The sequence below is a fragment of the Gossypium arboreum genome, chromosome 10, assembly GCF_025698485.1.
Source record: "Gossypium arboreum isolate Shixiya-1 chromosome 10, ASM2569848v2, whole genome shotgun sequence".
NCBI lineage: Eukaryota > Viridiplantae > Streptophyta > Magnoliopsida > Malvales > Malvaceae > Gossypium > Gossypium arboreum.
Window position 1 is genome coordinate 38,225,249 of NC_069079.1, and position 27,293 is coordinate 38,252,541.

The window sequence follows — 27,293 nt, forward strand, 5'->3', positions numbered from 1 at the left end:
TTTTGGCACCATCGCAACCAAAGTCTTCCACCAAGTGGTAAGTCAATCTCTCAAAAGTGATACAAGACACTTTAAGCATTCCTCGGTGTACATGAGAGCTCATCAAATACACGGTAGAATTTTCAAGCCGAATTCCGCTTTCTCAAGATCATCATCGACCTTTGCTCTAAACTCTTCGCCCTTGTTTTCGAATCTTGTCAACCGGAGGCTTGTTCATTCTTACCAAATCTATACCTTAAGCACCACAGAATCGCCCGAGGTATAGGAGGGGTGGAGGAGGTTGAGCATTTGGATTTGCTCGAATAAATTCAAGATACCAATTGTTCATCATTTGGAGAAAGGCATCCCAGCCTCATCTCCTTGTCTCAATGTCTCAGTGTCTATTTTCCACAGTAGCGGTCCCTTGTGCGGGAGCCGCATTACTAGCAAAGATCATCACCGCAGCCTTCAGATCCATTACTATATTAAAATAAAACACGCTTTAGAATAATCAGAGTCACCACACTATACAATATTTTTATGGCATGTATAGCTAGACTTTTACACACACTTTATTAGTCCGAGAACCGACTAAACCATGGCTCGATACCACTAAATGTAACACCCTTACCTGCTATCATCGCCAAACAGATACAAGGTATTACCGAACATAACACATACCATTAAACATAACCGAGATATAAATATGTCATCCAATTTGTTAGTGCATCGATATAATATATGTTTTGAACAATATTAGCCAACTTTAATGGCTTGTACAAAGTAGCTAGTCGAGTCTCAGAACTAATATTTTAAACCTAGACAAATATGACACGTAACAAAATAATTAAGCCTACTATACATGCCATAATTCAAAACGTTTAGTTCAAATACCCTAAAGTATGATAGTGCGGTAGATCTTCACGATCCTTAACTCCCGAGCAAGCCAAGGACACTATAAGACAAAAGAGAGAAACAAAGTAAGCTTATAGCTTAGTAAGTAAGTATGTAAATGCTAATTAAAGAATCTAACATGTTTACACAACAATTCAAGTATATCTACTTTAACTTCACTATTCATTCCACTTTGATTAAGCTGTCTCTGCTGCGTCATATTCACTAAATAAATCATAACTTGAGTTACAAAACTTGAAATTCAAATCCGTAAAATTTCCTGAATCTAGACTCATAAAGCTTTTTGCTAATTTTTTCTATAATTTTGGTTCAGCCGATTAGTACAGTTTATTAGTTAAAGTTTCCCTGTTACACAGCTTGACTGATCTGACCTCTGTTCACTACGAATTGAATTTTTATCAGTACACAATTCAAACAACCCTGAAGTCTATTTCATTTAAAACTAGTCTCAATAAGGAATTTAGGCATGTAAACTATATTTCTTAATTTTCTTTGTAAAATTTTAATGATTTTTCAAAGTTGGAACAGGGATCACGTATTCATCCTGAGCAAGTCACATACAATTGTAAATATCTCAAAATATAGAATTCCTTTGCTTGCTCTGTTTCTTTTATATGAAAGTAGACTCATTAAACTTTAATTTCACATCTCATTCAACCTCTAATTATATTCCTCCTATTTTTGGTGATTTTTCAAAATCACGTCACTGCTACCATCTAAAAACAGTTTTAATGCTAATTTCACTCTTTCACGCATTCTTTATGCTAACCTCATTTTATCTTAGATATGTATATACCACAAATCATTTTCACCACATTTCATTCACCATAAGTGTAGGTCCAAACCACAATATCACCACAAAACCATCCTGTTGAACAATTCGGATCAATCCTCGATATTTAATGGTTTCAAAGACACATTTCACCATCATACTTCGCTTAGTTCGGCTCTCTTGTACACATGGTGAACACTTAGTACCACTCATGCGACCTAACCGATTTGTCTCGTAGCTCTCTTGTCTACATGGTGTCCTTCACTTGGAATCACGCATGCGACCTAGCTACATTTATCTTTCACGTAGCTCTCTTGTCTACATGGTGTCCTTCACTTGGAATCACGCATGCGACCTAGCTACATTTATCTTTCACGTAGCTCTCTTGTCTACATGGGATACATCTCGTATCACACATGTGACCTAGCTACTACAGGTGTCTCGTAGCTTTCTTGTACACATGATGTGCACTCAAGATCATACATGTGACCTAGCTACGCCCCTCTGCTTCATTCGATCTCTCCAATGATCAACCGGATCTCTCTCTATATTTATTTCCATTCTTCCAATAGTCGATTTATATTTTAACATCAGCTAGTATATTTATATAATAGGCTGAAATATAAGAATGTACATGAAATTATTGTAATATTTACATACAACTTACCTTGGTGCAAAATGTGGAAATTTTGCAATTTAGTCCAAAACTTTTTCCTTCCCTGCTCGAGCTCAATTCGCGTCTTTCTTGATCTATAATAACACATTTAGCTCATTTAATACTCATACTATTTATTTCAATCCAAAAATCACATCATGGAAAAATTACATTTTTGCCCCTAACTTTTACAAAATTACAATTTTGCCCCTAGGCTCGGAATTTAATTTCAGCCCTTATTCTTATATTTTATGATATGCTGAACATTTTCTCTTCTACAACAACATCAAATTCTCACTCTATCATATAGTTATGAACAATAGGTATTTTTACCGATTATGCTGCTTTTACTCGCTTTCACTTAAAACCGAGTAGCACAAGTTATTTAACATAATTTAAAACCTCATATTCTATCATAAAACATCAAAATACACAAATTTCACCTATGGGTATTTTTCCAAATATGAACCCTAGGTTAAATTATTACTAGCATAAGCTTAATCGAGCTTCCGGATTCCAAAACGTAAAGAACATTAAAAGCGGGCTTGGAATCACTTACTATGGAGCTTGAAAATTGAAGAAACCCTAGCTATGGAGAGAGGGAGAATACGGCAGCAACTAAGGAGGATGATGATCAATTTTGTGTTATTTTTCCCATTTTATTTCATTTAATATCCAAATGACCAAAATGCCCTCCTTACTAAACTTTCAAAATTCCTTCCATGTCCTAATTTTGTCCATGAACTTAAAATTGGTCAAATTGCTATTTAAGACCTCCTAATTAATATTCCAAAACAATTTCATACTAAAAACTTCCGGGATGCAAATTTTGCAACTTATTCGATTTAGTCCCTACTTTCAATTTAAGCACTTTAGGCATAGAATTTCATCACGAAATTTTCACACAATCATGCAATCATATCATAAACCCCAAAATGATTATAAAACAATTATTTCTATCTCGGATTTGTGGTCACAAAACCACTATTCCGATTAGGCCCTAATTCGAGTTGTCACAGCATGCCTAGAGATAGGGTGACAAGATTTTTTCGGATTAGGGTGAAACCTAATAAGGGGATTCATAGATAGAGTTAATGTAATCCTAGGGTGTTAATTAGAGGAAAGTCTCAATTATTCAATCTAGGGATTAGACGTTATTAGTCTTGAATAGGGATAATAACATAACTTAGTGATCTCTACGGAACAAGTTAAATGAATAAATCGTTCGATTCAGAGCCAGAATAACAAGTAAAGTCTAGGTGGATTTTTCCTTAGGTATTGTCTTAATTCAATCGTTTTTTCCAAAAGTAATTCCCCAGTTCTACTTTCTGTGAATTCTTAGATTAGTTAATTAGTTAGTTAAAACAAACTCCATTATTCTTAGGCTAGATAATAAAAAGACAGTCATTACTAGTACTTTTAGTTCCTTTGGGTTCGACAATCTGGTCTTGCTAAAACTATACTACTGTTCGATAGGTACACTTGCCTACATCGAGATAATAGTTAGTTTCAAGAATGATTAATTATAAATATTTAAAACTTACCTGTCACGAGAACTGCGATCACTTGCCTACATCATGATAATAGTTAGTTTGAAGAACAATTCTTTATAAGTATTTAAAACCTGTCACACAAAATCGCGATCAGTTGCCGGGGGACTAAGATATTAGGAATGCTCAATTTTTATTACTTTAGTCATTTTTTATTTTTATTGCAATTTATTTTTTTAAGTTTAATTTTTCTTTTCTAAATTTTTCTTTTTAATTGCTTCTGGCAAGTGTCTCTAGTTTATGACTAGGAGAAACCTGTCAGGACCTTTTCTTTTTGACAGTGAGATCAAGAGCACAGCTCGTACGAACTGAAGTGAAATAAGGTGAAGTCTACAATGCATAGAGGAAGAGTGAGAGGACGATATCCATATTACAACCGAGGAGATGGCTGAAAATCAAAATAATCCGCTGCCTCCTGTGGTTGCCGCAAATCTAGTGAATCAGAATCCTACTCGTCGTACTATGTACGACTATGCTAAGCCTAATTTAACGGGGGCTGAATCGAGTATTGTAGACCTATAATTGCTGCAAATAATTTTGAACTGAAACCTAACACTATACAAATGATTCAACAGTTTGTTCAATTTGATGGTTTGTAGGATGAAGACCCAAATACTCATTTGGCCAATTTCTTAGAGTTCTGTGATACTTTCAAAATAAATGGCGTTTCTGACGATGCCATTCACTTTCGGTTGTTTCCCTTTTCATTGAGAAATAAGGCTAAACAGTGGTTAAACTCGTTACCATGAGGGTTAATCACCACTTGGGAGCAAATGACCGAAAAATTTTTACTTAAATATTTTCCACCGACTAAAATGGCTAAATTAAGGAACGATATCTCTTCGTTTGTACAGATGGATTTAGAAACTCTTTATGACACATGAGAGAGATACAAGGACTTATTGAGACGGTGCCCTCACCATAGGTTACCTCTATGGCTGCAGGTCTAGACTTTTTACAACGGTGTGAACCCCTCAATAAGGCAACTAATCGATGCAGTTGTCGATAAAACTTTAAACAACAAAACACCTATAAAGGCCTACGAATTTATTGAAGAAATGTCACTAAATAATTATCAGTGGCAAGTCATGAGAACAAAGTCGGCAAAAGCATCTGGTGTTTTTAACCTCGACGTGGTCACTATGCTATCTAACCAGGTAGAACTTTTAAATAAAAAGATTGATGGTTTGTGGGTTTCTACTTAGGTACATCTAGTGTTGAGGTGTGATTCAAATAGAGGAGGAGTACACAACACAGATTATCCATCCTTCAACTCTAGCACTGAGGAGGAATAAGCCCACTATATGGGTAATAATTCTAGACCTCAAAGTAACCCGTATAGTAATACTTATAATGCAGGCTAGAGGAACCATCCCAATTTCTTGTGGGGTGGTCAAGGAAATCAAAGGCCACAACATCCTCCAGGTTATCAACAACCACCTTACCAATAAGAGAATAAATCGAACCTTGAAGAGATGCTCACAAAATTCATCTCGTTGTTAGAAACTCACTTTTAGAATACTGAAATAGAGCTTAAGAATCAGCAAGCATTGATTCAAGGGCTCAAAACTTAAATAGGACAGCTTGCTAATTTGATTTCTGAACGACCACATGGTAACTTGCCAAGTAACACCAAAACTAACCCAAGAAAACAACTTCATGCGATTACTGTTCAAGGTGAAGTAAGGTTAGTTGAACCTAAACCAAGACCGAGGCAAGGACTTATGGTAAGTAAAGGTAAGGATGAGGTGAACCACAATAAGCAGAAACCGATAAGTAGAGAGTATACACTTCGTGTTCTATATCCCGACACAACTAAGAAAGACCGCACCAAAAAACAATTTGGTAAATTTCTTAAACTCTTAAAAAAGTTGCATATTAACTTACCATTCATTGAAGCTCTTTCGCAAATGCCAAACGCAGTTAAATTTTTGAAAGAACTTTCAACAAATAAACGGAAGTTAGATGAGTCATCGCATGTGGAATTAAATGCAGTCTGCTCGACTATTCTGCAAAACAAGCTACCCAACAAATTGAAAGATCCAGGAAGTTTTACGATTCTTATTTAATTGATAGTTTAAATGTTAATAATGCCTTAGATGATTTAGGGGCAAGTATTAATGTTATGCCATACAAGATGTTTAAACAACTAGGACTAGGGAAACCCAAACAAACTAGGATGAGCATTCAATCGGCTGATAAAACCATTAGAATTCCTAGGAGTATAATTGAAGATGTGCTTGTTAAAATTGACAAATTTATATTCCCAGTCGATTTTGTTGTCTTAGACATGGATGAGGATAGTGACGTACTTTAATTCTAGGTAGACCCTTTTTAGCAACTGCTAGAACTATTATTGATGTTGGTACAGGAGAATTAATGCTTCGTGTAGATGATGACACGATTAAACTTCAAGCTCATGATTTCGTCAGACTATCTAGTGATCGAGATGATATTATGAATTCTTTCCATAAGAATAACATCTTAGCTCAAACTTCTATGCAGAAAATCCCTAGGGATAACATAATGGAGCCACGAACAACTCTTAAGGAACGAAGATTACAAATCGAGGAACTAGATGAATGGTGAACAAGAATTAAGGAGAAATCGAGAATACACGATGAACCAAAGTAGTGCCGCGATAAACTTAGAGGTGACTTGAATCAACTAAAGGTTGGAGACAAAGTACTGTTAGATGAAGCAGATCCTTGTATTGCCACCTCTGAACCTAATGGAGCAATCCTTTTTACGATACTCAACCTTTTCCCATACAGTACAGTCGAGGTAACTCATTCCAAATTTGGCACTTTTAAGGTAAATAGTACTCGTCTAAAACCTTATTTTGATAAGATTGATAGCAGGGATGAGGAGTTTCAACTCCTCGAACCACCATGACCGTGCAAGTATGAGGTGAGTCAAGCTTAGACTATAAATAAGCGCTTCTCGGGAGGCAACCCGAGCACTAACACCACTGACCCATTTATTCTATCTATTTTTCATGTTTTTATAGAGGTAAAGTGACCCACACGGCCTGGACACACGGGCGTGTCCTTGGCCATGTGGAAACAGGGCTTAAATCACCCAAACTCGATAGGCATAGGTTAAAAGAGGCCACAAGGGTGTGCGACACCACACGGCCTGGACACACGGGCATGTCCTAGGCCGTGTGAAAATTGGAGCTAAATTTTCAAATTTAAAATAAGTCAGAGAGCTACACGGGCAAACCACACTACCGTGTGTTTAGACACACGGGCGTGTGGGAGACCACACAGGCATGGGAGAAGCGAACAACGTAGCACACGGCTGTGCGACACGGCCTTGTGGACCACACGGCCTGGACACACTGGCGTGTCCTAGGCCGTATGACGAATGGTCATTAAATTTTCGCAACTAACACGGGCAATACTCGAGCCACACGGGCGTGTGACACGGCTGTGTGGCCTAACACAGGCCTCACACGATCATGTCACCCATAAAACCCCCAATCCCTAATTTTCTTTTACTTTTGTCTTCTTCCCTAAACTTTCCCATCCTTTTCCACCCCCATCGTCCGGCCACCAGCCTCTCCAACGCTCCCCTTTTCTTTCTTTTCCTTTTTTTTTCTCCCATCATCTTCTTTTTCCCCTTCTTATTCTTCCTCGACCACCACCCTTCCATGCCCCTTAACCTTCCCCATTTTCCTCCATCGAGTCACCGACCTCCTGCAGCCACTTTGACTGATATATCCGAGCGACTCACTAAATTCAAGCAACAATGTTTTGCGAGGTCGACAGCATCGAGGCGACTCTGCAGCAGATCTACCGGCACGTCAACATCTCGCCTCCACCACCACCACCTCAAGATCCATCTACCGATGAGGGCTTTTGAGGCCATTTATTTTATCTTTTATTTTTCGCTTTATTTTTATTTTTATTTTTATTTTTATTTTTATTTTTATTTTAGTTATAAAGACTTGGCATTTATACGTTTAAACTATGTTTATTTTTATGGCTATTATCAAGTAACCCTTTAATTCTCTTGACAGTTGTGTTTATTTTCTTAATAGTAGCTCCGACTCATGCACATCATTGGCCATATCTACAATTTTCACTTTCATTATTCTAAGGATTGCCTCAAAAAAAATTTAGGGCAGTTTCGCTTCTCTCCCTCTCTTATGATATTGTGTGACTATTGTCTATCTATCTTTGTACATTGAGGACAATGTACATCTTAAGTGTGGGGAGGCTATTTTTATTCCTGAATTTTTAGTTCGTTCACAAATACTTTTCTCATATTATTATTAGAGTGAATTCGGATTGATTTATGATTTTTATTGATATGTTTTGAATTTAATCATAGGGAATTATGCATTGATTGTTTAAAATTTAAAGGCATTAGAGAATCAAGCATGATAAGTTGACTTTTGAGAATTAAAATTGCTAGGTTGTTCCCCTGAATTGAGTTATTATCTTGAAGAATTGAATTCATAGGAGTGACATCAAAAGCCATAATGTTTGTGAGATCTTGAACCTTTAGAGCATATATCCTTTCTTGCTTACTTTTATTGCTGCTTATGAGTGTGCCAATACTGATTTGTTATTCTAGAACTTGCTTCGATTATACATGTCGAGATCACACCATTGCTTTGATATACCGAGATGATAAAGGCACTTAGGTTTTAACCCACTTTCCCCATAAAAAGCCTACCCACATAATTGACCCTTAGTGAACCTCTTTGAGTCTTAACCATTGTTTCATGATTTTTCCCTTAATGTTAACCCACAACTTAACCCTTTTTGATTCGTTAAGAATTTTTCCCTTTTTATTGACTCCCTTTTTATCGAGATTTGATTTGATTAGTTACCTAGCTATGTTCATTCATTTCAATTGCTGAATTATTCCTTATTATGCACTTCCTATTATTGTACTGTTCTTATTCCTAAAAAAAATCTTATATTTATATTCATATTATAAAGAGCTTGGATAAGTTAAAGATATTTTATTGAGAGAAAGCTCACTTCATCTTAGGAAGTTTTATTTCTAGCACATGTTTGTAATTCAGTAATTAGCTTTATTCTTCTAAGTTGGGTAATTTATTAAATTAATCTTGATTCTAAGCCTCTTTTCAGCCTTTTTCCACACCTTTAACCCAAGCCTCATTACAACCCTATTAAAGGCCTTTTGATTCATGTATCATCTCATTTATAGTGGTGGAGATTTGATTTTCATGCAAGCCTATGGTAATAAATTTTCATGTTTGACTATTGAGCACTTAATTATTGAACCTTAAACACTTTGAATGAGTGAATCCTTAGTGAGAATGTCAACTCTTGTCAATTTGGAATTAAAAGTGATTACTTAGATAAAGGGGGATACCTATGATTTTATGATTAAAATGCTTAACTTGGATTGTTTGAAACTTTGATGTTCTTTTAGTTGAATTCTCAATGTGTGATTATCTGTGGATTACTTTAAAACATTATTGATGAGAATTATAAGTTAAGAAGAATTAATTTTAATTGTGAGTTGAGAATTTTGATTGAGGACAAGCAAATGCTTAAGTGTGCGGATATTTGATAAACCATAATATATACATGTTTTTGCCCTATGCTCGGTATATTTTTGAACGGATTATCATAAGAATTAATGAATTTGATGCTCCTAATACGTTAATTTCATGTTTTATACTCAGGAGAGCTTAGGATAGCAAAAAGAGCGAGAAACGAGCCAAAAATGAATAAATTGGGGCCTAATTCAGGGTTTCACATGGCCTAGGCACTTCCACACAGGTAATCCACACGCCCGTGAGTGACACACGGGTAGGCCATACGCCCATGTATCATGCTCATGTTGACATTTAACCAAGTCAAATTGCACACGGCCTAAGCACCTTTACACGGGCGTGGCACACGGCCGTGTCCCTGTCGAGCCCAAGTCTAATTCTACTCAGAAAAGGCTAATTTTGGCTATTTTGGGCATTCCAAAGTCTATAAAAACACCCTAGAAGAGGATCAAGGGGGAGGGGGACGCAGAGTAGAAAGGAGAAAATACTCAAGGACAGCCATCGGAATCAGCTTAGAAGCAGGATCTACTTTAAGGCTAAAGATCTCCATTTGTAATAGCCCAAAATTGGGTCTAGTTGGAACAGAGGTTTCGGGACCACAAAATTTGAGATATAAATAATTATTTTATGATTATTTTGAGGTATATGATATGATTGCATGATTGTGTGAAAATTTCGTGAATAAATTCTATACATAAAGTGCTTAATTCGAAGTTAGGGACTAAATTGAATAAGTTGCAAAACTTGCATTCTAGAAGTTTCTAATATGAAATTGATTTGAAATATTAATTAGGAGGTCTTAAATAGAAATTTGACCAATTTCTAAGTTATGGACAAAAATTGGACATGGATGGAATTTTTGGAAAGTTTAGTAGTAAGGGTATTTTGGTCATTTAGGGGTAAAATGAATTAAAATACAAAATTAAAAGCCAATTTTGCTCATCTTCTTCATCATGGACGTGTATACCAAGGGAGACTCCATGGATAGGGTTTTCAAGCTTCCCAAGCTCAATTGTAAGTCCGTTCTAACCCCGTTTTTCAAGTTCTTTACGCTTTGGAGTCCCTAGAACTTGATTTAGCTTATGCTAGCAATAATTCAACCTAGGGTTCATATTTGGAAAAATACCCATAGGTAAAATTTGTGTATTCTGGTTTTTATGATACAATATGAGGTTTTAAATTATGTTACTGAACTTGTGCAACCTCGGTTTTAAGTGAAAACGAGCAAATGGCTTAATCGGTAAAATACCTAATAGTCATAAATATATGTTAGAGTGAGAATTTGATGTTGCCATAGAAGGAAAAGTGATCATCATGTCATAAAACATAAGAATAAGGGATGAAGTTTAATTCCGAGCCTAGGGGCAAAAGTGTAAATATGCAAAAGTTTAGGGGTAAAATTGTAATTTTTCCAAAGTTTGAGTTAAGGACTGTTTTGAATAGTACATTAATTAAATAAGTAAAATATGATGATTTAGATCCCGGAAAACTAGATTTGAACCTAGAATGAGAGAAAATCGAAAATTGAGAAAGTTGATAAAATGGCCGCTTTTAATATCAATGTAAGTTCATATGTATAATAAGTACTAATTTATGCATGTTTCAATGTAAAATTGATATATTTACTATGATCTCCGAGGTGTTGAAAGTATGTAAGTTGGTATGATAATAATACAACAATAATGTCAGTAATTTATATTTGAAAGTTAAATTTAGTGAATTAATTGAATTATGTTAAATTAAATGATTATGGTGCCAAGTTTATGAATTGATTTAAAAATATGTCTATGGTACATGAAGTGCATTGAATTATCATACATAAATGTGATTTCTATGATTATGGATATTATGGGAAATTGTAAGTTCATATGATTTTTAATAAGACAATGTGTAATTTAATGTTATTATGTTGATATTAAATGAGATGTAAGTTTATATGTAAGTAATACATTACTATTACTTGTATTATGATATTTTATAAAAATATTGGAAATATGTTTGTGGATAATTACTTGATTGGTGAAATTGTTGGAAAAGAGAGAAATCGATTGAACCTTGAAAAGATTGGATGATATGAGATGGTATGTAGCTAGGTCACATGTATAGTCTTGAGTGCACATCATGTGTACAAGAGAGCTACAAGACATTATGATGTAGTTAGGTCGCATGGGTGATACTATGTGTACACCATGTAGACAAGAGAGCTACGGGATATATGTAGCTAGGTCACATGCGTGGTTCCAAGTGAAGGACACCATGTAGACAAGAGAGCTACGAGATAAGCTGGCTAGGTCACATGGGTGGTACTAAGTGTTCACCATGTGTACAAGAGAGCCGAACTATATGATGGGTGGAGCTATGTGCTAAAACCACCAAGTATCGAGGATTGATCCGAAGTGTTCAACGGGAGACTCTCTAAGTATTGCTTTGTGAGTTTTGTGATGAATATGTGCAGGAACTTGGTTATGTGAATGATGTGTTCATTAAGTGACCAGGATGTGGTAAGGTGATGTGTTCATTAAGTGACCAGGATGTGGTAAGGTGATGTGTTCATTAAGTGACCAGGATGTGGTAAGGTTATAAACAAGTAAGTTATACATGAGGATGATTTTATGGTGATCCTGTGATCATGGGCCTATACTTGTGATGTATGAAATGTGGTGAAAATGATTTGTGATATAAATGTTAAAATGAGGTTAATACAAAGAAAGTGTGAAAGAGTGAATTAGCAATAAAACTGTTTTGGACAGTAGCAGTGACGTGATTTTGAAAAATCACCAAAATATTATAAATTGAATCAGAGACTGAATAAGATATCAAATTAAAGCTTAATGAGTCTATTTTCATATAAAAGAAACATAGAAATAAAAGGAGTTCTATATTTTGAGATATTTATGTTTTCGTGAGACTGATTCAGAATGATTACGTGATCCCCTGTTCTGACTTTGGAAAATCACAAAATTTGGAGAAAAATAATTAGAGGCTCAAAATTATATTTTAAAATCCATAATGAGTCTATTTTCAAGATAAATCAACAAGAACATTATCCGAGTTCTGTACTATGAGATAATTATTTTTAGTGAAGAGAGGTCAGAACTGTCAGAAAGTGAAACAGGGAAATTTTAATGAATAAACTGTACTAATTGGATAAACCAAAATTATGAAAATTTTATGGTGGAACGATATGTGAGTCTAGTTTCAGGGAAATTTACGGATCTTAATTTGGAGCTCTGTATCTCGAATTATAAATAATTAAATGACTATGACTCGTGTAGACAGTTTGATGTGAACATTTATTAGTAAATTGTGAAATCGTACTTACAAGAATGCTATATACATTAAGGATGTGGAATGGAGAGGAGGAGGAGGAAAATAAATATATGTGGAATACATGGAAACTATGGTATATGAAATATTGATATAATGAAATAAATGATATGTGTTTATAAGAAAACAAAAGAGAATGTTATGTATCATGACATGTGTATATATATATATATATATATATATATATATATATATATGACTAGTCTCAATGTAATGCTTGTTGGGTATGGAATTGAATTGAAATGTTTCAGACAAACATGCTATTTTATGATCTGAGTCGTGGTATTTTATAAAGATATGATCTAGCTTTAAATATGAATGCTTGATGATTAAGTCAAGATATTTGGTAAGATGATAATCTTGGTATAAATGTATAAGTGGTACTATAATAAACAAGGTAAAATGAGTATGAGAGACACATGTATGATGACATACAAATGCTATGTTTGTGGTTTAATTGAGGATGTTTAATCATTAAATGAATACAATGTTATATGCTTTTGATTTTGTATAAGTGTGTAAGAGATCAAGGTTGACCAAAGTTTGGAAAATAGCCTATGTATATTCCACATGTGCAGAGACACGACCATGTGTCTCAACCGTATGGAACACGACTTTGGGACACGGTGTGTGGAGCCTTAAAGCATGAAATTTCCAAGATTTTCGTAAGTTCTCGGTTTAGTCCCAAACCCTTTCTAAAGTATGTTTTGGGCTCAGTAGACTCAAATAAGGGACTATGTGTAAGAGAATGAACGCTTTGAAATATGAATAAAATTTTATGGCTCGTATTTTAGTTTAATGTTTGTATGTTTGTCTGGTAACGCCTCGTACCTTAACCCTCCTCGGATACGGGTAAGGGGTGTTACACCATTCAATTTCCTTAGAAGTTCTTTGGGTTCTTTATGCTTTGTTGTTTTCCCAATCTTGAGATGTTTCCCATTATTATGAACTAAACTCCCTAAATAACTAAGGGAGATAAAACCTAAGACAGATCTTATTACTATTTGAATTATATGATAAATACTTGTTCTTATTCTTAATTGTGAGTTTTAATCCTTTTTTTAATATTTTAGGATATTAATTCAAGTTTTTGTAACGCCTCAATTTTTGGGTTTTTTTGTGTTTCTGTGATTTTTAAAATTCTTGTGTGTTCTAGTTGGTTAAAATATATATTTTAGTAGGTTAGTGGGCCTTTGGAAGGCCCAAACTTAAGTTAAATCCGTGGTAGTCTTCGTAATTTTAATTCTATGAACAAGTGATGCAATTGGAGTTTGGGATTTTAAGAGTAAAGGGGTAAAAGATGACACAAAAAGGAGTGTGGTGTAGTGGTAAGGTGGCGCCACTTAGGGGACAAGGAAGTGACGCCATAGAGGAAGCAAGGGGTCCAAGGTTCAAGTCTTTGCTCTTGCAATATATTTTGGTTTTTCTTTTCAATAAATTTGGAAGCAAGTAGGTGCGATTTAAAATTTAATGTGTTGGATTTATGACATAAATGAGTTGATGGCCTAGTGGTGGTGGCGTGAGTTGGCATGTGAGAGGACTTTGGTTCGAATCCCTTGGCACACAAAGGTTGATTATTTTGCTATGTTGGGACATCAAGAGTTGGTGTTGGTTTTAAACTCTGGTGATAGAGGGATCCCACATCGGGAAGCTAACATAAGAGTAGATGGAATGCTGGCTTTAAATAGAGCAAACCATGAGGAGAGTAAGAATACCCTTTTTGGCTGATCCCTTTCGCTTTGTGACGTGCTCATTTGGGTTGGGTGTCAGCTAAGAGTGTTTGGAGTGCGGATTAACTACAGTCTCCTAACAGGATTATCATGTGGGAGATATCTTCATCAATCATCATCAACCAGGTGTGTAAACGACACCCTCCCTTAAACTTAATCGGTAAAAGCTAAAGTACCGAAATGTTGGTATTTTGTGAACTCGCGAGCGTACGAACGCTCGTGAGACAGTTGTTAATGAATATGGTGTATTTGGATGATTAGAATGTAGAGTGTGCATTTTCGTGCACAATAGTATTTTTGGGCTTAATGGGCCGAAAACGGGCTAATGGGCCAATGGGCTCACTTTGGTAAAAAGACGAGGTAAGTACTTCTGATTACTTGGTAAACGTTAGAATGAGCATGAAACCTTCGCAATAGGTAATAATTACTGAAATACCCTTATGCATGCAAAATTACGATTTTACCCCTAAGGTTTTTTTTTCTGAAAAGCATGATGTTCATTTACGATATCGTATGCCATGACATATTATTTCATTGCATGGGACATGGGTTTATATTGATGGAGGAAGCGTTCGCGACCTCGCCGCAACTGTGGCCTCTCAACATATATCTATTCGGTGACTTCGTCACAATATCCGCGACCTCATTTGAATCTGTGGCTTCGCCATATATATATATCTGCTCGTGGGCTAGCCACAATATCTCGTATCTGGTGACTTTGTCACAATATCTGGCAGCTTCGTTGCAATTTCTGTGGTGTGTAGCGGTTGGGTGGGTCGAGTAGTCTCCCCACATAGTGTAAGGCTGGTACGGGGGTGTTATGGATGGCTCTGGGTTGGGATTTCTGCATTCATGATATATTTGTTCTATATCTGCTATGGGCCATGGGTTTTATTCTGATTTCTGTACTGGGCCAAGGCCCAGATAAGTCTGACTCTGAGGTTTGATCTGTTTTGGGCTATGGTTGGGTTATGTTACACACTGAGTTTACCGAACTCACCCTTTATTTGCATCTCTGCAGGAAATCCTCAACCGTAGTGGGCTTGGAGCCGTGAGGGATTCGGAGTGGCCACATCATCTACAAAGTTGGTTTTTCTAAGTTAGTTTATTTTTATTATTTTTATATTCTGATTTAATTTTGGGTTTTAAGTTGTAATAAGGCCACTATTTAAATTTCTTCTTCCGCTATGGTTTTATTTTCTGATTATATTTATACTATGTCAAAACTGCTAGTATTAGGCTATGTGGGTTTTCAAAATTAATAAATGTTTCCAAGACTCAACAAGCACAACAAATGGATAACCTAAAGATTGATAAGCTGGTTTTTCATTCAACCGCTGTTTTTACAAAGACCACCCCAATCACTTAAACCAACGAATGCATACTAAGTCATAAGTCCATGTGACACGCCGATCCGCCATAACGTCTGGTCGGGTTTGGGGTGTTACATTTAGTAGTATCGAGCCAAGTTGTAACAATTGATCGTGGAGCAGTCTAAAAGGAGTTTGTAAGGAAACACCAATAAAGGTTTTCAAAATTATTTTTTAGAACTTGATTATAAATTGTTTTCGGGAATGTTTCCAATATTTTCTCTTTACAAATAGATGATTTTAAAGATTAAAATTGATTTTCTAAAATTAGGTTTTTTTAGAAGGTGGCACACCGAATCTCAGGCCCAAGTCTGTAAGTTTTCTGAGCCTGTCTAATTATTTCTGAAATATCTATTATATTCTTGTACAAAACCTTATCATGGTACTTTAGTTAGGGTAACACTGGAACTATAGAAACTCTGATAAGTTGACTGAGACTATAGCTAGGCTACCATAAAAGGAAACAAACTCAAACTCTAAATTATTGTTATTCATAAGACATCTGTAATAAACACTGAAATATTAAACTGATTCATAAAATTTTTAATTAGATAATACGAAATGAGTACACGAGCAGCTCATGGAAGAAGCCGTGGACGTGGCCGAGGTAATGCTCAGGCTGAATCTTCGTCTTTAGGACATGTGCCGGCAGCAGATGCACCGGTACCACTGGAAACAGAGGTAGAGTCTCATGATCGAGGTGCCAGGGACGATGCTTTGTCCCAGGCAATGCTTCGAGTTTTGGAAAGGGTTGCTGGGGCAAGTACGGAAAACAGAATTCCAGGCCAATGGAGCAGAGATATTTAGGGGCGTATCTGGTGTAGCTCCGAATGTGACTGAGTATTGGTTAGAAGCCACAGAGCAGATTATGGATGATCTGGACTGCTCTGTAGAGCAGAAGCTGAAGGGAGCCATATCATTACTCAAGGATGAGGCTTATCAGTGGTGGCTCACGGTGAGAGATGGAACTCCTCTTGACAGCAGGACTTGGGAGTGTTTTAAGACGACCTTCAAAGGAAAGTATGTTGGGGCTAGTTACGTGGACGCTCGCCGGAAAGAATTTCTGAACTTGGTCCAAGGGAGTAAGTCGGTGGCTAAGTATGATTCTGAGTTTCTGAGACTAAGCCGATATGCTTTTGGGATTCTCGCTATAGAGTATGAGAGTAGCATATGCTTCGAGGATGGTCTGAGAGACGAACTTGGGGTGCTGATTGCTTCGCAGTGGGAGCGTAACTTTGCTACTTTAGTGGAGAAAGCTAAGATAGCTGAGGAAGTGAAGCATACAGAAAGACAGAATCGTGAGAAAGATCGGAACCATTTTAGGAGAGATTCAGGACTTTCAGGTGGTATGAATAGGAATGTTAAGAGAGCAAGGGTAATGGAGCCAGTTCGAGTAGTACCGATGAATGCTGTTAGACCGTAGGGTTGTAGGAATTGTGGGAAGATGCATATGGGCGAGTGTCGAAAATGTTCTGGTGCTTGTTTTCGATGCGGATCTATGGAGCATAGGGTTAAGGATTGTCCCCAGGAACCAGATCAGGTTCAAGTTTTGGAGCAAAAGCTCACTCAACCAGTGAGGGGTGGACCACAGTTTCCAAGAGGACGTGGGTAAGGCAAAGGTGGTAATGGAAACGATTGAGGAAGATGAGCGCCTGACAGGGGTGCTGGATTTGCTGAGGCTCATCAGCCGGCGTCGGTGTATGCAGCTCGTCGTCGAGAGGAGGGTGATGCATTTGACGTCATAATTGGTATGTTTCTGATTTCCAGTATGCCATGCACTGCGTTGATAGATGTTGGATCTACCCATTCATATGTTGCATGTGCTATATCTGGGTCACTGGGTGTGCGCTATGAGAAGGTCGTGAGTGGGTATCTATACTAAGTCCTTGGGGTCACTCGGTTAGGGTAGATAAACTGTATAGAGATGTGCCTATAGAAACTCAAGGAAAAGTTTTCTCTGGAGATCTGATAGAGCTAACTTTCGAAGAATTAGATCTCATTTTGGGAATGGATTGGCTTGTTAAGCATAGGGCTACTCTGGATTGTGCTGCTAAGCGAATGATGTTAAAGACCACAAAGGATGAGGGGGTTTTAGTGATAGGCGAGTGTAGGGATTATCTGTCTAATGTGGTGTCGGCATTAAGAGCCAAGAAGTGGATTCGAAAGGGATGTGAGGCTTATTTGGCATTTGTAAGCCAATCAAAAACTGAGGATCTGATAGTGGATAAAGTTAGAACCGTCAAGGATTTTCAAGATGTTTTTCTAGAGGAGCTTCCGGGTTTGCCCCCGAACTGAGAGGTTGAGTTTGGAATCGACTTGTTGCCTGGAACGACACCGGTGTCCATTGCACCTTATAGGATGGCACCGAAGAAGTTGGTGGAGCTGAAAGCCCAAATTCAAGAGTTATTGGATAGAAGCTTCATTAGACCAAGTGTGTCTCCGTGGGGAGCACCACTGTTGTTCGTAAAGAAGAAAGATAGGCAATGTGGATGTGCATCGATTATCGGCAGTTGAACAAACTGATGATTAAGAACAAGTACCCACTGCCGAGAATCGATGATTTATTCGACCAACTTAGAGGAGCTTCAGTATTTTCTAAGATTGACCTTCGATCTGGGTATCATCAGTTGAGGGTTAAGGAGGTGGATATTCACAAGACAGCATTCAGAACTCGATATAGTCACTATGAGTTCTTGGTTATGCCATTTGGGTTGACGAACGCACCTGTGACATTTATGGATCTGATGAATCGAGTGTTCTAGCCATACTTGGATCGATTTGTGGTTGTCTTTATCGACGATATTCTGGTTTATTCTGAAACTGAGGAGAAGCATGATGAGCATCTTCGTATTGTGCTGCAAGTGCTGAGGGAGAAGGAGCTTTATGTGAAATTCAGTAAGTGTGAGTTCTGGTTGAGAGAGGTAACTTTCTTAGGGCGTGTTGTCTCTGCTAAAGGGATCAAGGTAGACCCTTAAAAGATTGAAGTGATTCTGGAATGGAAGCCACTGAGGTTAGTGTCAGAAATTCGAAGTTTTCTGGGTTTAGCTGGGTACTATAGAAGGTTTGTGGAAGGATTTTCTGTGATGGCAGCACCTTTGACAAAGCTTATAAGGAAGGGAGTACCGTTTGTTTGGACTGAGAAACAACAGGAATCTTTTGACAAGTGAAGAAAGTTCGACCGAGGCACTGTACTAATTCAAATGAGTCCGAAAAAGATTTTACCGTATGCGATGATGCATCACATGTAGGGTTGGGTACGTGTCTTGATGCAAGAGGGTAAAGTGGTTGCTTATGCATCATGACGACTTAAACCACATGAAGTTAACTATCCTACTCATGATCCGGGTTGGCGCGATAATCTTTGCGCTTAAGATTTGGAGACATTACATGACGGAGAAAAGTGTATTATATACACGATCATAAGAGTCTTAAGTACTTGTCGACTCGAATGAGCTGAACCTTAGGCAGCTGAGATGGATAGAGTTGCTTAAGGATTATGACTGCGCGATTGAGTATCACCCAAGCAAAGCTAATGTGGTGGCTGATGCCCTAAGTCGTAGAACTGTATTTGATCTGAGAGCCATGTTTTCTCGTTTGAGCCTGTATGACGACGGTAGTCTGTTAGCAAAACTACAAGTTAGGCCGACCTGGGTGGATGAGATTAAGGAAAAATTGTCGAAGGATGAGTCCCCGATTTCTTGATTCTGGCAGGTTAAGAATGGGGATACTTTTGAGTTCTGACTGAACAGTGAGGGAGTTCTGTGTTACCGAGGTAGAGTTTGTATTCCGAAGGACTTTGACTTGAGGCAAGCAATTCTAAAAGAAGCTCATGGAGGTCTATGTGCTATGCATCCTGGAGGGACTAAAATGTATCGCGACTTAGAGGAGTTGTATTGGTGGCCTAGATTGAAGCGAGAGGTAACAGAAGTTGTGGGAAAATGTCTAACTTGTCAGCAAGTGAAAGGTGAACATCAATTACCTTTCGGACTTTTGGTGCCAGTGAAAGTGCCACTTTGGAAGTGGGAGAGCGTAACCATGGATTTTGTGAGTGGGTTACCCTTGACACCGTCGAAGAAGGACTCGATTTGGGTAATTGTGGATAGGTTGACCAAATTTGCTCATTTCATACCTGTCTGCACTGATTATTCACTTCAGAAGTTAGCCAAATTGTATGTGACGGAAATAGTACGACTTCACGGAGTGCCAGCGTCAATTATTTCTGATGAAATCTTAGATTCACATCTCGATTTTGGAAAAAGTTGCATGAGGCGTTGGGTACGCGGTTGAACTTTAGTACAGCCTTTCATCCTCAGACTGATGGTCAGTCGGAAAGGGTTATTTCGATTCTGGAAGACATGTTGAGGGGATGCGTTATCGACTTTCGAGGCAGTTGGGAGGATTACTTACCGTTGGCAGAGTTTACATACAACAACAGTTATCAGGCAAGTATTCAAATGGCTCCTTATGAGGCACTGTATGGGCAAAGATGTCATACACCTAGTTGTTGGACCGAGTTGGGTGAACGACAGGTTCTTGGACATGAGTTGGTGGCAGATACTGAGGATAAGGTCAAGTTGATTAGAGACCGGTTGAAGGAAGCATCTGATAGACAGAAGTCATATGCAAATTTGAAGCGCAAGGAAATTGAGTACTCTGTGGTGATATGGTCTTCTTGAAGGTTTCGCCTTGGAAGAAAATATTAAGGTTTGGGAGGAAAGGCAAGTTAAGTCCGCAGTTCATTGGGCCTTATCGGATTCTTAAGCGAGTGGGTCCAGTGGCTTATCAGTTGGAGCTACCTCTAGAGTTGAATAGGATTCATGATGTCTTTCACGTCTCCATGTTAAGGCGGTATCGTTCTGACCCTACTCATGTTGTACCGGTTGTAGAGATCGATATCCAAACAGACTTGACTTTTGAGGAAGAGCCTGTGCAGATTTTGGATTGAGATGTTAAGATTTTGAGGAGGAAATTAGTTCCGCTAGTAAAGGTGTTGCGGCGTAATCATGGCAGAGAGGAAGCTACTTGGGAGCCAGAAGTGGTGATGCGTCAACAATATCCTCATCTGTTTGATTCAGGTAAAATTTTGAGGATGAAATTTCTTTAAGGAAGGTAGAGTTGTAACGCCCTAATTTTCGGGTTTTTCTGTGTTTCTGTGATTTTTAAAATTTTTGTGTGTTCTGGTTGGTTAAAATATATATATTAGTAGGTTAGTGGGCCTTTGGAAGGCCCAAACTTAAGTTAAATCCGTAGTAGTCTTCAGAATTTTAATTCTATGAACAGGTGATGCAATTGGCGTTTGGGCTTTTAAGAGTAAAGGGGTAAAAGATGACACAAAAAGGAGTATGGTGTAGTGGCAAGATAGCGCCACTTAGGGGACAAGAAAGTGATGCCATAGAGGAAGCAAGGGGTCCAAGGTTCAAGTCTTGGCTCTTGCAATATATTTTAGTTTTTCTTTTCAATAAATCTGGAAGCAAGTAGGTGCGCTTTAAAGTTTAATGTGTTGGATTTATGACACAAATGAGTTGATGGCCTAGTGGTGGTGGCGTGAGTTGGCATGTGGGAGGACTTTGTTTTGAATCCCTTGGCACACAAAGGTTGATTATTTTGCTATGTTAGGACGGCAAGAGTTGGTGTTGGGTTTAAACTCTGGTGATGGAGGGATCCCACATCGGGAAGCTAACATAAGAGTAGATGGAGAGCTGGCTTTAAATATAGCAAACCATGAGGAGAGTAGGCATACCCTTCTTGGCTGATCCCTTTCGCTTTGTGACGTGCTCGTTTGGGTTGGGCGTCAGCTAAGAGTGTTTGGAGTGCGGATTAACTGCAGTCTCCTAACAAGATTATCGCGTGGGAGATATCATCATCAATCGTCATCAACCAGGTGTGTAAATGACACCCTACCTTAGACTGAATCGGTAAAAGTCGAAATACCTAAACATTGGTATTTGGTGAACTTCATGACGTCTGGCCTTCGTGAGACAGTTGTTAATGAATATGGTGCATTTGGATGATTAGAGTGCAGAGTGTGCATTTTCGTGCACAACGGTATTTTTGGGCTTAATGGGCTAAAAATGGGCTAATGGGCCAATGGGCCCATTTTGGTAAAAAGACGAGGTAAGTGCTTCTGATTACTTTGTAAATGTTAGAATGAGCATAAAACCTTAGCAATAGGTAATAATTACTAAAATAACCTTATGCATGAATGAGCATGAAACCTTAGCAATAGGTAATAATTACTGAAATACCCTTATGCATGCAAAATTACAATTTTACCCCTAGGGTTTTTTTTTCTGAAAAGCATGATGTTCTATTTCTGTATACGTATGCCATGACATATTATTTCTGTTGCATGGGACATGGGTTTATATTGATGGAGGAAGCGTTCTGGCAACCTCGCTGCAATCTGGTGGCCTCGCCACATATATCTGTTCTGGTGACTTTGCCACAATATCTGGCAGCCTCGTTGCAATCTGGTGGCTTCGCCATATATATATATATATATATATCTGTTCTGGTGGCCTAGCCACAATATCTGTATCTAGTGACTTTGTCACAATATTGGCAGCTTCGCTGCAATTTCTGTGGTGTGTAGCGGTTGGGTGGGTCGAGTAGTCTCCCCACATGGTGTAAGGTGATACGGGGTGTTATGGATGGCTCGGGTTGGGATTTACGCATTCATGATATATTTGTTCTATATCTGCTATGGGCCATGGGTTTCATTCTGATTTCTGTACTAGGCCAAGGCCCAGATAAGTCTGACTCTGAGGTTTGATCTGTTTTGGGCTATGGTTAGGTTATGTTACACACTGAGTTTACCGAACTCACCCTTTATTTTCATCTCTGCAGGAAATCCTCAACCGTAGTGGGCTTGGAGCCGTGAGGGATTCGGAGTGGCCACATTATCTGCAAAGTTGGTTTTGCTAAGTTAGTTTATTTTTATTATTTTTATATTTTAATTTAACTTTGGGTTTTAAGTTGTAATAAGGCCGCTATTTAAATTTCTTTTTCCGCTATGGTTTTATTTTCTGATTATATTTATACTATGTCGAAACTGCTAGTTTTAGACTGCGCGGGTTTTCAAAATTAATAAACATTTCCAAGACTCAACAAGTACAACAAATGGATAGCCTAAAGATTGATAAACTGGTTTTTCATTCAACCGATGTTTTTACAAAGACCACCCCAATCACTTAAACCAACGAATGCATACTAAGTCGTAAGTCCATGTGACACGTCAGATCTGGCCATAACGTCTGGGCTGGGTTTGGGGTGTTACAGTTTTGATGTGCTTATTCAGTGGAGCATAAGTCCCTGTTTAATAGTAGATCGTTCATAATTAAGCAGAGTTGCATGCAATCCTAGAGATAGGATAACATAAATCTGTTGGATTAGAGTCAAATCTAATAAGGGAATCCATAGACCGAGTTAATGCGACAATAGGGGTTTTAATTAGAAAGAGATTTCAATTAATCAACCTAGAGTCAGTTGTTTTTAGTCTCTAGAGAGATAATAACATAAACTATGGATTTCTACGGATTAAGTCAAGTGAATAAATCGTCTAATTTAGAAGTAATAAGTGAAGCCTAGGTGGATTCTTTCTTGGGTATTGTCTTCTCCATCGGTTTTCCAAAAGTATTCTTCAACTTCCGTCTTTGTCGCGTTCTTAGTTAATTAGATAATTAAGTTTAGTTTAGAAAACATCCTTTCAATTCTTAGGCTAGATAATAAAAAGGTAGTAATTACTAGTACTTTTAGTCCTTGTGGATACGATATTTCCGGTCTCACCATAACTATACTACTGTTCGATAGGTGCGCTTGCCTTAGTCAAATTTTTAGTTAGTTTAGCGACCATCAGTAGCCTCAGCGATGTTTTCCACAATGACTTTTTGCTCGAACTTTTTTGAGACACATACCCACATTTTTAGCTCAAAATGTTTCACCACATTTTCATTATTAAACACCATTTTAGCTAATGTGGTCTTTCCTAATCCTCTGATGCTTAAATGGGAACAACAGAAACATTTTGTTCTAGTTTAGATTCTATTAGCAGTTGTATAATTTTCCTTTTATCATCATCTCTGCCAATTATTTCTTCTGAACACACAAAGGAATATGTTTGGTCCCTCTCCTTAACTTAAATTGGTGGCTCTGCAGGGCTATCACTAAGCTAGAAATTGGCTCTGTCAGCTGCAATAGCATCTAGTCTCTTTCTCAAGTCTTTAACTCTATGACCCATCTTCATACTATAAGGAAGTTTGTTTAACTTAGAGAACAAAAGGTGTACCTCTTTCACCTTTCCATCGCTTCTGGCCATTATTTTCCACCGAATAGCATCAGTAGAGAAATCATCCACCAAGTCCTCTACATCGTAAAGCACATCCTTCAGCTTCGTAAGCCACAGCATTAGCTAATGAATGTTATGGTTGTGCTGATCCTCTACATCATGTAGCACTACTCTAATAACCTAAGCAGTTTTGGTGAGCTTATTGATTTCGTCTTTGAAACCCTATGCCACTCCAGCTCTTCTGCTGCTTACGACGGCAGACTCGCCAACACTTTCCTAGCAAGATGGTACAAAATGCTCCCTGCTATGTCTATAGTTCAAAGTGGTTTTAGAAAGAATACAAGCTATGGTATTAGTGCAAGAAATTTGATGCCAAGCTAGCTAAGATGTTGATAAGGTCATAAGGAAGTCAACTCCTATATCAAGTTGTTTTTTGATTTTTTTCTGCAAGTAGATTACATCTATTCCATAATTAAACATTACCTTTGACTAAAAATGAGGTTGAAAGTTAGGTGTGCGTGGCCATCTATACTTTTAAGCTGCTTGCCTCATTTCTTTGACTTTCTACAACCCATTTTATTAACAATTGTTTCTCTTTTCTATTCTTGAGTGGCTGCCTGCAGGAATGTTATTTTTTTTTTATTTGTGCTATATTTCAATTAACTTTATATTTTGAATAGTTTATCATTCTAATTTAGTTGACAACTATATGCTTGATTTTAATGTGGGTTTAAATTTTGGTAAAATTACGAAAACAAAATTTTGGTAAATCTATAAAATTATTAATGTATACATGTATTCATATTTTGTTTTCAATTATTGTTTTCTATTTTATTTAATATAATTATATGAAAAATATATAAATAAAAGATATTTGAGAAACATCTCTAAACAAACACGGTCTTTTTTCCATTCATGTACATACATATGTAATTACAAATAATTATGATATAATTATCAAAGTGATGCATGAGTTATTTGTGAAAAGAAAAAAAAAACCAATGCACGAGCTATCAACTCAACATCTCAAAATTTATCAGTGTATCAAGTCTATTTGCAACCTCCGCAACCCGGCTTGAATGATAAACCCGAATTCAGGATATTAAATTAACCACCGAAGTAGCTCGGTGTTTATCAAAATCAATTTTCCTTTTAAAACTCAAGTTCATTTAGGTGAATTATAATTTATATTCTAGTTTAACTTACTAACAATAGCAGTGGAAAAAAACATAAGCCATTTTAATAAAACAATTCGGTTTAATCAAATATTAACAAATAATAACCTAATTTTTATAACCTATACTGAATCAGATGCACCTAATAATTAAATTAAAACCAAATCTCAAACCAAGGTTCTTAATAAAAGAAAATGGAAAATAGCTCGACCACCTAAGGAATTAAAAATAATAACATTAACAAAAATAAAGATGGAACAAAAGTTGAGATCCGTCGAGTGTAACATTTGCGTCCTAGCCTGAAAGATTATCTATAAAGATGGAACTTAGGGGGAGTGAGCTTTGGGAGCTTAATGTGAGTTCCTTTACAATAAACCAAGACATATAGTTATACTTTTAAACATTAGATAAGACCATACATCATTATCAAGAATCAATCGATTATAATTATCTGTTAATTCCAAATACAGTAATTCAACGTTGCTACTTTATTCAAGCAATAACAATATTCTCAAACATAGACAATCAATTTCAAGGTTATTCATATTATTCACAAATGATATATGCACATAAATAAGTTCAACCATTTCCTCAAGTAATTTCAATTATGTATGCATAAATTGTTAAATATACCATGCAAAAATCAGTTTAAAAATCGATTATTCTACCCCCAACCACTAGCGCTCCAAAGTTGGGAGCTCCCTCAAAACCTCCACCATCACTCTAATTTATGGACTTAATACCACATTCTAATTTGGATAATTGCAGATAAAAGCTGTCGGTAACTGTTGAAACATTGCCATATCGCAGATAAGAGAGCACATTGAAAATGTCGCAGTCAGGATCTGCTGTAATTGTGGGTACACATCTAACAATTAAATGCAAATAAGCTGCCCGTTCTTCCTCTGATTATATCAACACAATTCATGAAAATGTAATATAAATACATTCCAAGTCATTCAATCTATATATCATTTACCAATAAATGACAATCATGAATAAATTAAGCATCCAATGTTTCCAATAATATAGGCATTCAAATCATTCAATTGGGTATCCATAGAATACATGTAACATTTCTACTATTCAGGCATTCAGTCAACAAATTCAATCAACCATATATCTCATTGTTCTATTCCTAATCTAGAAGTTAATTACATAATCTAGTTCTCTAAATGTCATTAAAAACCTAATCAAGGACTAATTTGAATAAAATAATAGAAGTTAAGACAAAAATGTAATTTTTGAGTTTTAGGGGCCATATGGCTGTGTGACTGAATCGTGCGCGAAGCCCCAAGCCATGTGTGATTTGAATAGGTGAGGTACAGGGGGCACACAATCGTGTGGCCGAACCATCTACGAAGCCCCAAGTCGTGTGCGAAGCGGATGGGTGAGGTGTAGAGGCCATACGGTCGTGAGACCAGATTATGTACGATGCCCAAGGCCATGTGCAAAGTGAAGATGTAAGGGAATACAGAGCGACATGGCCATGTATGAGATAGTGTGATCCATACAAGCTAGCCACATGCCCATGTGGTCGGCCGTGTGCAATTGGGTAGTTTCGAATTTTGACTCGATTTTTCGTAAAAGAACACACACATGACTTTCGAGGTCTCATACGATGGTCTTCACATTCAGGTATGATCCAGATTACCTACACGAGTCTTTCAATTGACAAAACACAATAATTAATGATGAATTTCAAGATTTTGAGGGAGGGTTTTGACAAGATTGTAAAATATTCGTAATGGTTGAAAGAACTGTAACGGATGAAAGATCTAACGAAAACTATGATTTTTCAGAATTGATGAGATCTAGCTATTGGGAAATAAGAAAAGCTTACCGATCTTAATAGTAATTTTGGAATTGATGGAACGAAATTCATCGATTGATGATGAACAATTTGATTTGGACTTGATTGCGAAGTCAAGATCCAAGAGCTAAATTTCTAGCAAGAACTTTGAAAGGATTTTACAAAAGAGGGTTTGCAAAGA

The 27,293-nt window shown here is 37.2% G+C and overlaps 1 non-coding gene across 1 annotated transcript; it reads right to left on the reverse strand.

Moving 5' to 3' along the window:
* Positions 1 to 4,692: 4,692 nt before the first annotated feature.
* LOC128282963 (small nucleolar RNA R71) lies at positions 4,693 to 4,799 on the reverse strand. The gene has a single exon (XR_008273310.1). It is a non-coding gene; the product is annotated as a small nucleolar RNA R71 (small nucleolar RNA).
* Positions 4,800 to 27,293: the final 22,494 nt, after the last annotated feature.